Source organism: Brassica rapa, chromosome A06 (genome assembly GCF_000309985.2).
Source record: "Brassica rapa cultivar Chiifu-401-42 chromosome A06, CAAS_Brap_v3.01, whole genome shotgun sequence".
NCBI classification, from domain to species: Eukaryota; Viridiplantae; Streptophyta; class Magnoliopsida; order Brassicales; family Brassicaceae; genus Brassica; species Brassica rapa.
This window is the reverse complement of record NC_024800.2, coordinates 22497821-22510731: the sequence shown is the minus strand read 5'-3', so window position 1 is coordinate 22510731 and position 12911 is coordinate 22497821.

The following is a 12911-nucleotide window of genomic DNA, read 5'->3' as shown; positions in this document are numbered from 1 at the left end:
AAAATGTGGAGTTTAGGGTTCTAATAATTATATAAATAAATACTTTAAAAAAAATTAAAAAAAATTCAAAAAGAATTTTCGAATTTCAAAATAAAAATTTGAAAAAAAAATCAATTTAGTAAAAGAAAATCATTCAAAAAAATAATTATAAAAAAATTTGAATTTGAAAAAATATAACTCGAAAGAAAAAAATAATTTATTAAAAAATTATGTTTTTTATTTAAATAATTACTTATTATATATATATAATAAATGTATAAGACTCTTTTGTCTCCTAATAAAGAATGTATTTTTGATGATAAACATGAATAATAGTATCAACAAAGTGGTAAACATGAAAATTCTCCTAATTTTAATAACTGTGTTTGGAGATATGGTTAAACAAATTAGGTTCGTTTTTCAGCCAACAAAACCACAAGCGGTGTGTGTTAACGGAGAATATTAATCGCACACATGTGTTACCACTTAATCATTAACCAGAAGCTGTAAAAAACAACAGGAATACCAATTTTAATAGAAGATATGCATTTCACACACTTAGTTTGAACGTAAACGTGATGTATTTGGGTAGTATAGTCCTTGTTTAACTTAAAACTCGCGGTATCATGTCAATTATATTCATGTAATTATTAGTATTATATAATAGTGTTTAGTTTTACGAAAACTTAGCATCTCCAATCTAATTTTATACTGTATTTGATTTTGTATTAACATTTAGAGATAATTATATTCTAACTTTTTTTGTAACTTAGTTATATTCTAACTTACTTCTATTTATTTTAAAAATAACTGATATTTTTCTTTATATGTGAGGAAAACAATATTCTTACTTTGAATATAGAAGAATGTTATTTTTAAAATATATTGAAGTAATTTTATTTTTATTATATTTTTTATTTTATAAGGAAATAGCAAAATGAAACTATCAACGCGATCGCCTGAAAATTGCGAACCGCACTTTTGAATATTTTTTTGTATACATAGAAAAGCATTGTGGTCGTAATTATGAAAAACGCGTCAGTTGATATGATGAAAGTTATACACTTCAAAATATAATAATAACAAAACAAACAAAATCAATCATGGTTTTGGCCTTGCGACTTCATCCATCTCCAATCAATGTACAATCAACATCAGTTCATGTACTCTTAAAAGAAACCACAATAACTAACAACATGTGTAGCTTATTACCACGTAGTATCCCAACACAAAAGCATGATATGAAATGTCATATGTATGTATGTGTTTCAAAAAAAAGTGTAAGAAAAAAATAAAAATGTCATATGTAATTATGACCCATTCTATTTCTTGTTGTCTTACGAAATATAAGCTGAAATGGTTCACTAGGTGGAAGGATTTGGTTAAGCGCCTTCTATATGCTGAATCTGAACAATGAGTTAGCGATTATGCATACACGGTCAGATAACAAAAATAATGAACGAGTATGTTAAATAAGGGTTCAAACGGAAACTAAATACTAGGGTTACAAAACTTAAAAGAAACAGAAAATAGGGTTACGTATTGGCATAATGGAAAATATTACGTAGTGTTTTAAAGCTTATGTTATTCATCTTCTTCTCTATCTCTTGCTTGCCAAAGCGATACTTTTGCGAAAACAGACGCAAGAGAAATATTATACATAGTTCATACTCTAGCAATGTGAATCCAACAATTCTACGTAGAGGTTTCCATGTAATCATTATTACAAGTGACTGATGAGTAATAAACATTTCATGTTGAAAAATGTAGCTAATAGATACGGATGCATGTGTGAAAATCAGATGGGTACAGACAAAACTCTCTCTCTCTTACACATGCAAAGAGATGAGACAAAGATTCTATAGTGGAAGTAAGTGTCGAAATGAGGTGCAAAAGAGTGGTCCTAACTAAAAGGTCTCAGAAGATACTAATGCCTTCCCAGTGAAATGCAAGCGAATTAAGATTAAAAAAGTGATGTCTCTTCACTTTAGGGTCCCCACTTCTCTCTCTTTTTTCCCTTTAATAGGTCAATCGAAGAAGATGGATCGTGATCGTGCATGCTCATTATTGGATACTTGTTTCTCTCTTTTGTTTTTCGTTCTTAGCTTACATTGCATGATAAAGGGTATGTGCTTCCAATATAATATTTATACAATTAGTATAGGAGTTTTGTTCATCCTACTCGATAAAGTATTCCTTGTAAACACCAATTTCTATCACTCGTTCTTCCATTTCTAATTCTATATTGAATAACCCAAAAGTGAACGTTTGCAGAGATAGATGATTAGATGTTAATATGTTGTCAAATTCATTTATGCAGCTGGCTCCCAATTTATCCTAATTAATTCCTTTAATTTTTTTGATAACGGATGTTCCATTTTATTCATTGTTTATATGATATTTTAGTTGTTGTTAGTCTTTGTCGTTAAGCCGTGTATATAAACTAGACAAAGACTATTGTTTTCTTTTTTTTGTTATATTATGAGAAGAGAATGTACCCTCTGCTCAAACCTGTATTTCCGTAATTCATTGTCTCACATTTTATTTGGCATTGGAAAATTAAAATTTATACACATTCTCGTATGCGTAAGTTGGTGATAGTGTTGGGATAAGCTTGAAAGAAACTTAAGTTGCAAGTAACCTATTCCTATTTGGTTTATGATTTTTTAGTGATAAGGATCATAATATGAGTTATGTTTATCTATTAGGAATAGGAGTTATGGCCTATATATAAGGCAATGTCGTATGAGACATAAGTGTGTGCTTTTGTGATTGAGTTTGTGAGTTGAGACCTTGAGCTTTGAGTTGATTAATAAAGAGAAGAACTTCTCATTGTGATTTATCGTGTTTCTATATTTGGTATCAGAGCCAGACAAGAAATCCACTTTGAAGGTATACGAACATCATGACAGACGTGAAAGATGAACTCGAGCTTGGCAACAAAGAGGGTCGATCCTCTTCCATTAAATTTCCAATGTTAACGGCTACAAACTATACGGTTTGGGCTATGAGAATGAAGATTGCGTTGAAGGTTAACAAAGTTTGGGAAGTCATCGATCCTGGAAACAAATCTGAAGAAAAAAATAACCTAGCTATTGCACTCCTGTTTCAATCAATTCCGGAAGCCTTGACGTTACAAGTAGGAGACTTAGATACAGCGAAAGCTGTGTGGGACGCTATCAAAGCTCGTCATATAGGAGCTGAGAGAGTACGAGAAGCAAGGTTACAAACGTTGATGGCAGAATTTGATCGTGTCAAGATGAAAGAGGGTGATACAATTGATATGTTTGTTGGAAGATTATCAGAGATAACTTCAAAATCAGCATCACTGGGAGAGATTATTGAGGAGCCAAAACTCGTAAAAAAGTTTCTGAAGAGCTTACCGAGGAAGAAATATATACACATGGTCGCTTCTCTAGAACAAGTGCTGGACCTTAATGAAACAAGTTTCGAGGACATTGTTGGTAGAATGAAAGCATATGAAGAGAGAGTTGCTGAGGAAGAAGAAGATGATGCACCAGTTGATCAAGAGAAGCTAATGTACGCAAACACGGAATATAGTCAGGATGGCAATAGTGGGAACTATGGCAGAGGCAGAGGACGAGGTGGTCGCGGCTCATTGAGAGGAAGAGGCCGTGGCCGCTCTGGATCGTTTCAAGCTCAGAGAGATGCATATAGACAAGGAAAAGGTCGTGATCTCTCTCATATTACATGTTTTCAGTGTGATAAACAGGGCCATTATGCGACTGAGTGTCCAGACAAGATACTAAAACTTCAAGAGACTACTGAAAAGAAGGACGAAGAAACTCAAGAAGCGGATGAACTAATGATGAATGAGATTGTCTTCCTTAATGAAAACAAAGTAAACCCAAATGTTTTTGAAGCTGAGACTGACTCAAGCAATGTCTGGTACCTCGACAATGGAGCGAGTAACCATATGAGTGGAAATCGTCACTTCTTATGTGAACTAGATGAGACTATTACTGGCAAGGTACGTTTTGGGGATGATTCCAGGATAAATATCGAAGGAAAAGGTGTCGTATGCTTCCTCTTTGACGGTGGAGAGAAGAAGATTCTAAGTAATGTGTACTACATACCTAAGCTTCGATCCAACATTGTAAGTCTAGGGCAAGCTACAGAGGTAGGCTGTGAGGTGCGAATGAAGGATAATACACTACTGTTATATGATCGTTTGGGACAGCTGATGGTTAAAACAAGTAGGTCGAGGAATAGACTATACAAAGTTAACCTACAAGTCGATCGAATTCAATGTCTGCAAGTAAAATCTACAACAGATTCAACAAAGTGGCATTCTCGGCTGGGTCACATTAATAAAGAAACAATGAAGATGATGATCAGAAAGGAACTAGTTGATGGGATACCTAAGATCGAAGTCAGCAAAGAGACGTGTGTGTCGTGCTTACGTGGGAAACAAGCTAGGAAGCCGTTCCCACAAGCAACGTCTTTCCGAGCAACAGAGCTACTTGAGCTCGTTCATGGGGACTTATGTGGGCCTATTACGCCAAGCACGTCAGCGCACAAACGGTATATATTTGTGCTCATCGACGATCACTCCCGTTACATGTGGACCGTCCTGTTAGGTGAGAAGAGCGAAGCCTTTGAAAAGTTCAAACGGTTCAAGTTGCTTGCTGAACAAGAAACAAAGACAAAGATCAAAACGTTCCGTACAGACAGGGGAGGGAAGTTTACCTCCCACGACTTTCAAGCATTTTGTGACAAGAATGGAATCAACAGACACTTGACGGCTCCCTACTCGCCTCAACAAAATGGAGTCGTGGAGCGACGAAATCGTACACTGTTAGAAATGACAAGAAGCTTGTTAAAGCACATGAACATGCCAAACGCACTATGGGGAGAAGCAACAAGGCATGCCACTTACCTTATCAACAGAGTAGCAACAAGATCATTGGAAGGAAAAACACCTTATGAGGTTTTGAGGAATCGAAAGCCTAATCTGTCTCACTTAAGGATATTTGGCTGTGTGTGTTATGCAAAAACTGATATGGCAGGACAGAAGAAGCTCGATGACAGGACTAGAATCCTTGTACATCTCGGAACAGAGCCTGGATCTAAGGCATATCGCCTAGTTGATCCAGTAAGCAGGCGAGTCGTGGTGAGTCGTGATGTAGTATTCGATGAGGAGAAGGAATGGAGCTGGAATCATACGAGAAAAACTGAAAGTAATGATCCCGGGGAGTTCAGAGTCGATCTGAAACAGTTGAGCAACGGGGAGGAAACTTCAGTAGAAGTGATTGATGATGGTGAGGAAGATGATGAAGAACAGAGCAACAGTGAGGAAGAAGATAATGCAGTACAACCAAGACGATCATCTCGCGTAACAACTAAACCCTCCTATCTCGATGATTATGTTATGTTTGCGGAGATCGAAGGCGAACGCTTGTTGGTCGTCATAAATAATGAACCATGGGACTTCGGTGAGGCTAAGCATTTAAGAGTCTGGACTGACGCTTGTGAGGATGAACTTTTCTCAATAGAAAAGAATAAAACATGGATACTTGTGGATCTACCCGAAGGTGTGAAACCAATTGGTCTGAAATGGGTATTTAAAATTAAACGGAATGCTGATGGAAGCATCAACAAGCATAAAGCTCGCCTAGTAGCTAAAGGGTATGTTCAGAGACACGGTGTGGACTTTGACGAAGTCTTTGCCCCAGTGGCACGTATTGAGACCATAAGATTGATTGTTGCTCTGTCTGCTTGTAATGGATGGGAAATACACCATCTTGACGTAAAAACAGCTTTCTTACATGGAGATCTAAAGGAGGAAGTATATGTTACTCAACCTGAAGGTTTCATCGTTGCTGGACAAGAAAAGAAAGTATACAAGCTCAAGAAAGCTTTATATGGTTTACGTCAAGCTCCTAGAGCCTGGAATATCAAGTTGAACCAGAGCTTACGCGGTCTGAAGTTTGAGCGATGTTCAAAAGAACCATCACTCTATCGAAAGGAAGTGAATCAGGAGCTTCTTGTTGTAGTAGTCTACGTAGATGACCTTCTTATTACTGGATCCTCATTACGGCTAATTGAAGAATTCAAGCTTGAGATGGCATCGAAGTTCGAGATGAGTGATCTTGGTAAATTGACATACTACTTGGGTATAGAGGTTCATCAACATGAGGGAGGCATCATATTGAAACAAGATCGTTATGCGCAAAGGATTCTTGAGGAAACTGGAATGAGCTCCTGTAACCCTACTCATGTTCCGATGGAGATGAATGCAAGGTTCTCTAGAGCGCCTAAAGAGAGAAGCATTGACGAGAAGGAGTACCGTCGTAGTATAGGCTGTCTCAGGTATCTATTACACACACGTCCTGATCTGTCATACTCTGTTGGGGTGTTGAGTAGATATATGCAAGACCCAAGGGAGTCACACGGCGCAGCCTTGAAACAAGTGTTAAGGTACCTACAAGGTACATGTTCGCTCGGCCTTCATTTTAGGCGCAGCAAGAGTGTAGAGTTGATAGGATATAGCGACAGTTCTCATAACGTTGATGAAGATGACGGAAAGAGCACAACGGGCCACATCTTCTATCTTGATGAGAGTCCTATCACCTGGTGTTCTACTAAACAAGAGATAGTAGCTTTATCATCCTGTGAAGCAGAGTTTATGGCTGCAACCGAGGCAGCAAAGCAAGCTATTTGGCTCCAAGACCTGTTGGGAGAGACCATTGGTGAAGGATGCAAGCGTGTGGTTATCAAAGTGGATAACAAATCGGCAATTGCTTTGACAAAGAATCCGGTATTTCATGGACGCAGCAAGCATATACATCGAAGGTTTCATTTCATTAGAGAATGTGTTGAGAATGATCAAGTGGAGGTGGAGCATGTACCAGGAAGTGAACAGCGAGCTGATATACTAACTAAGTCGCTTGGAAGAATAAAATTCAAGGAGATGAGAAACATGATTGGAGTGAAAGATGTGAAAGAAATTGAGTTCAAGCTTAAGGGGGAGATTGTTGGGATAAGCTTGAAAGAAGCTTAAGTTGCAAGTAACCTATTCCTATTTGGTTTATGATTCTTTAGTGATAAGGATCATAATATGAGTTATGTTTATCTATTAGGAATAGGAGTTATGGCCTATATATAAGGCAATGTCGTATGAGACATAAGTGTGTGCTTTTGTGATTGAGTTTGTGAGTTGAGACCTTGAGTTTTGAGTTGATTAATAAAGAGAAGAACTTCTCGTTGTGATTTATCGTGTTTCTATAGATAGTTGACCAGTGACCACCTTCTTTATCATTGCGTAGTTAACTAGTTACAACGTTAACTAAGGTGGGTGTCAATTTATATTTGTCAACGATAGTATGGTTACGTAACTTGCGTTCGCTAGATACATTATATTATATTATGTAAGATATATAATATATATACAACCCGTTAAAACTACCAGTTATATCAATTGTTTCTCGTTTCTTTACTTCGTCTGTTGACTTATTTAGTAATGAATTAATAATGATTAACCGTCAACCGTGAAACAATCAGTGTTATTACCAAGTCTTATAGAGCATATCAGAAGTTGTGGGCCTAATGGTCGGTGAGAGCAGGACAGTTTGATAACACTCACTCACTCTCCCCCATTTTCTCACAAATGATCAAATCTTTTATCTTTATGCTTTTTCAGTTTTCAATCTTTCTTTTACTAGTAAGAAAGCAAATCATATCTCTAGCATGTGTGTGTATACTTGATCAAGATTCTTTTTAACTTGGGTGTGTAAGTTCCTACTGATTTTACAAAACGTTATAGAAAAACACATTAACTGATTCAAACAATAATTATCCCAATTTCGGCATAAAAATCGAAGAGAAATAAAATGATTAAGAATATAAAGAATAAGTTGATGTTTAAATCATAATACATATATTACTAATTATTAGTAAAACGATCATGTCCGCATGTGCGGGAAAAACACCTAGTTACGTGTATTATTTTTACTGAATAACATGTTGCATATCTAGTCTCTAGAAGGTACTAAGATATTCTATACTTGCATAATTTGTTTGGATTTTGAATCAAATCTTTATAAAAGAGAATGAAAATATATCCTAAGAACGATATGTACTTATCAGCATCATAATGATTTTTTAGATAAGAAGTTATCTACAATTGTATATATATACTAGGATTAACACATTAACTCAATTTCGGCTATACAAAAGAGAAGTCAAGGCAGCAAATACGAAAAAACGAAATAAAGAAACTCATTACCATGATTGAGAAAGAACATGATCAAGCTTGAGAGTAAGAAGAAAGGTTAAGGAGAAGAGCAAACATGCGCTGAAACCGCTTGAAACGACTCACTACTCTTCTCTGAACTAATATTTTTTTATCCTTAAGTCTCTAAATCACTCAGAGAGATCTTTTTTTGACACTACTCACAATTCAAAATCTAATTGTGTGAAACTGGAGTTTTTTCGCGAAAATTTTCAAGAAGCAACGCACATGAGAAAAGAGAAAATGATTTGTTCTTAGAAACGATTTTTTCGAGTCGACCGATGACGAGTTTTCATAACAAAGCAAATGATGACAAACTTAGTTTATGATAATATATTTTTACTTTATATGTGTGACTGTGTATAAAAGTGAAAGGAAATTTAGAAAATTTAACATTATATTTAACTATTAGTTATATGTTTCTTTTTTTAAAATAGTCAATGTGACATATCGATATAAGCTAAACTAAAACAAACTTTTTAAAAAAAATTATATTTTTATGATTTTAACAATTAATTAAGTTTATGATTTGTAAAATAAATAGATATATTTGACGTGATAAAAAAACTAATTTTATTTTCAGATAAAAGTAAATTAAATATTTTAATATATTTAAATTAATTATTTACTCGCCTGTAGGACGGGTTTAGTCCTAGTTCACACGGTTATCCCTATATGCAAATTACTTGGAGGTATACACTGATTGATGTCGGGCCTTTTGGGTAAAGCAGGCCCATCGTTTCTGCTACTCGGGTTATTCGGAATCTTAAAGTTTGTACAATGCTAAATTCTGGGGAGACGTTTCAGGGTTTGCAGACAGGCCCATCATTGTTAAACAGGCTTCCCATAGCTCGTCCTATTAAAACAATCGCACGGAATATGTTCATGGTTTTTATCAACTGTGTCCGGTACCTAAGAAAAAACTCCGACAAATTTCTATTAAAAAAAACAGTTCACAGATTGATATTTCTTTTTCTGAATATTCAAATGGATCGGCTACATGATGAAATGTAGTGGAGTACATTTGAATCAATGTTATTTAGATTACTCGTCTGCCACTAAACTATGGAATGGTTATGTTTACGTTTTATATATTGTGTTGTTAATTTATAAGTTTGTGTTGCCTTTTTCTTCTTCTTTTCTCCATTGAAACAGATATTCCATTAATATAGAAATTGATATTCCTTTAATATAACAGTTAATAATTCTTATCACACGTTAATAATTCGATCATACACCATAAAATTTATCGACTCAGTGAAAATACAGATATTGCACGAACGAGGTGAAGACAAGATCAGTCGCTCCACCCTGGCGGTATACGCACCGGCGTAATATGTTGCTGTCAACTAGATAGGGGTTATAGATTCTATAAAATCCTTGACGGCCTGGCGGTATCACAACGACGTTGATGACATCGAACAGGTGCTGGTGGTCAAAGATGATATCCAGCTCATCCACAGTGAGCCAATGGGCTCCAGTTCTCGTCAATACGGCGTTCTTGTCTTCGTTATCTGTTATCGGTTCGTGTAGGTTAAGTGGCTGAGAAAAGTCAGCGCATAGTTCTGATTGTTATTGTATTGTTTTCTAATCCGATGGATTTTCGAATTGAAAGATTGGGCTGGGCTGCGATCCATAAATGAATAATTTTGTTAAGAATGATCAAAAACAAAAAGAAAAAGCCATGGATCTTAAAAACTCAAGAAAATTTTGAAATTTTAGATCTCTGTATTTTAATATGACTGATTGAAAACCTGATGATTTGAAAATATTTGAAAATTCAATTTTTGAAAAAAAGGCTTGAACTTTTTAATCTCTAACGGATTGAAAACTTAATTCTTGAAAACTCGAGAAAAACTAGATCTCTAGTCTAATTGAAAACTCAAAACCGACTATTTGAAAATAACTAAGAACTCAAACAGAAAGGGTGGAACGAAGAATCAAAATGAAATGAAAAAAAAAAAGAGGATAAAAACTCTTGCTACGCATGATGTTGCCTTTTTCATGTACGTTATATGTATCACTAACTGATACTCCCTCCGTTTCAATAAAATTGAAGTTTTAGAGAAAAAAAATTGTTTCAGAAAGATTTTTTATGTTTTCAATACAAAATTTACAAATTTCAATAAAAGTAATTAGATTTATTAAAAGACTACTCTCTCCGTTTCATTTTAATTGTCGTTCTAGGTTTATGCACACAGATTAAGAAAACATATGATTTTGTATATTTCCAAAACAAAAACACAATTACATATACACCTAATCATATTTCAACCAATAGAAACATAAATTAGAGAATCATATTAATAAATTTTGCATTGAAACTCTAAAACGACACTTATTTTGAAACGAATTTTTTTCCCTACAACGATAATTAAATCGAAACGGAGGGAATATTAGTCAAAAAGCATTGAAATTTGATAATTTCAAAAAACAATACATAATTAATGTGTTTTTTAAATGTGTGAAAAACCAAAACATTCATCTCTCAGAAAGGGAAAGGAGTGGTGTTACTCTACTTTTGTTGGAGTGAGAACTTCTACTAAATTATTTGTATGATCTAGAATCAATAACATTAAATACATCGATGTACACCCATTCTCCAACCATTGATAATAAAATAAGTCGAAAACTAATAATCAAAACGAACGTGTTGGTAAGGTATAAATGAGTTAAGTTTTGCCAGGGTGTATTCTGAGAGAGAGAAAAGAGAGAAAACGCGTGGGAGGGAAGCACCGACGTCCGGCGGCGCGTATGCGCGCGTGCCGGCGCCGGTGGCTCCCTTTTTGTCGATCCTTGCTAGGTTTCCCTCTGTGCGCGTCGATCTGCTGTCCTATCCGATATATTTTCGGATCTGGAATAAGGTTTTATCGCCGGAAGAGATTTGTCTACGGAGGGTTTCAAACGGCGGTAATCTCTCTTTCTCTGGATTCGTGGTGAGGTAGTAGGACGCAGCTCGTCGCGACAGCTTGTTAGTTTTTTGGGTTGAAGTTAGGGTTCATTCCGGGAGGCGGAGGCTCCGTTAGTTCCGCCGTCGCCGTTCAAGTTTCCGGGGGGTGGAGGCTTCTTCAGCTCTGCGTCGCCGGCAAAGTCTCCGGGAGGTAGAGGCTATCTCAGCTCTGCGTCGCCGGATCATGTACCGAGGGGTGAAGGCGTCTTGTACCTTGCCTCGTCGGCTCCTGTTTGCTTAATTTTTAGATTAGTTTTTTTTTAGGGCCTTTGTGGTTGTTTATGGCGTTGGTGATGGTTGAGACCCGTGTGTGTTCTCTCGTTGGAGGAAGAGAGAAGCGTCCGTATCAAGTTGGTGATGTTTCTGTGAGCCGTGGTTGTTACTCTGGTTTGTGCTCGAACGGTGGTGGTGATGATCTCGCTCCGGCGATTGATCTCGCCGGTAAAGATTTCTCTAGAGTACAAGACGGCGGTGGTGAAGAGTGTGTGTAGGTCATGGGATCCGGTTTGTCACGGTGAGGCATGCTCTTGTAGTGGCCGGTGAGAAGCGTCCGTTCTCCGACGTAAGTGCTACCGGTGGCGGCGACGTTTGCGGGTTTGCTTCTCGAGGTAGGGCGAACCGCGAGTCGGCGTGTTTGGGTTTGAGGATATCGAGCTTGGGCCTAAGCGGGTTTGTTCTTTTAAGTTGGGCTTTGTGTTTGGGTCTTTTGGTCTTTGTAACTCTCTTTGGGCTTCGGCCTTTTTGCTAATATAATTCAGTTGGGAAAAAAAAAAAAAAGGTATAAATGAGTTAGTTGTTCGTTTTAAATTTCTCTGTCTGAAAAGTCCACACGCAAGTTACGACTACGATCTCTATTTAGGTTTGGGTTTGAATCCTTTATTGATCGAAGTGAACAAATTTATGCCCACATGACACCGAAGAACCGTCGTAACATGCCGGTGACCAACCTTCATTAATGCCTCTCTAACTTTGGAATAATTATTTGGTTTTCAAAAGGAAATTACCATAACTCTTAAGGATTTTATCAGAGAACATACTTTTACGTGCAGATTTTTTATCTATCTCATTATCGATATATTTTCTTGAGTGGTCAAAGACTCAAAGTCACCTACTGGATAGTGCCAGTCTTGAAAATTTTCAGGTTGAATACAAAACTAAAAATATAGGTTCTCAAAACATTTCTAATTCATTGTTATTTTCAACTCTATAATAATATCAAGAAGTAAAATTGCTCCAACACATTTATATTTCTTCCTTTTGTAATAAATATTGTTATTTTTTTCAATTTATAGAAAAAGAAATAATATTCTTCTATTTTTTATTCTGTATTTAGAAATTGATATTTTAGAAAAATAAATTGGAGTATATCTCACCTCTGTTATAAAGTTATTCTATACCAGAGGTTAAAGTAATAAAATACATTGGGGATGGTCTAAGTGATATTTTTTTCAAATTTTTTTTATTGAAATTGAAGTTTACAATTAGAAATTTACAATATCCCTAAAACTTTTAAAAGTATCAATTCTGAAACTATCTTTCTATATCATTTTGTGTAAAAGAAAGAAAAAAAATACTCAAGCATTTATTATGTTATTTGTTTGAAATAGGTTTAAGGGCATTTGTATTGGAGGTCCCTTAAGGCATCCCTTAGGGGAAGGGGGGTGGGAACCGAGGAAGAAAGAGAAGGAAAAAGCCCTTAATTAAGGGCTGTCCCTTAATCTCTAATGA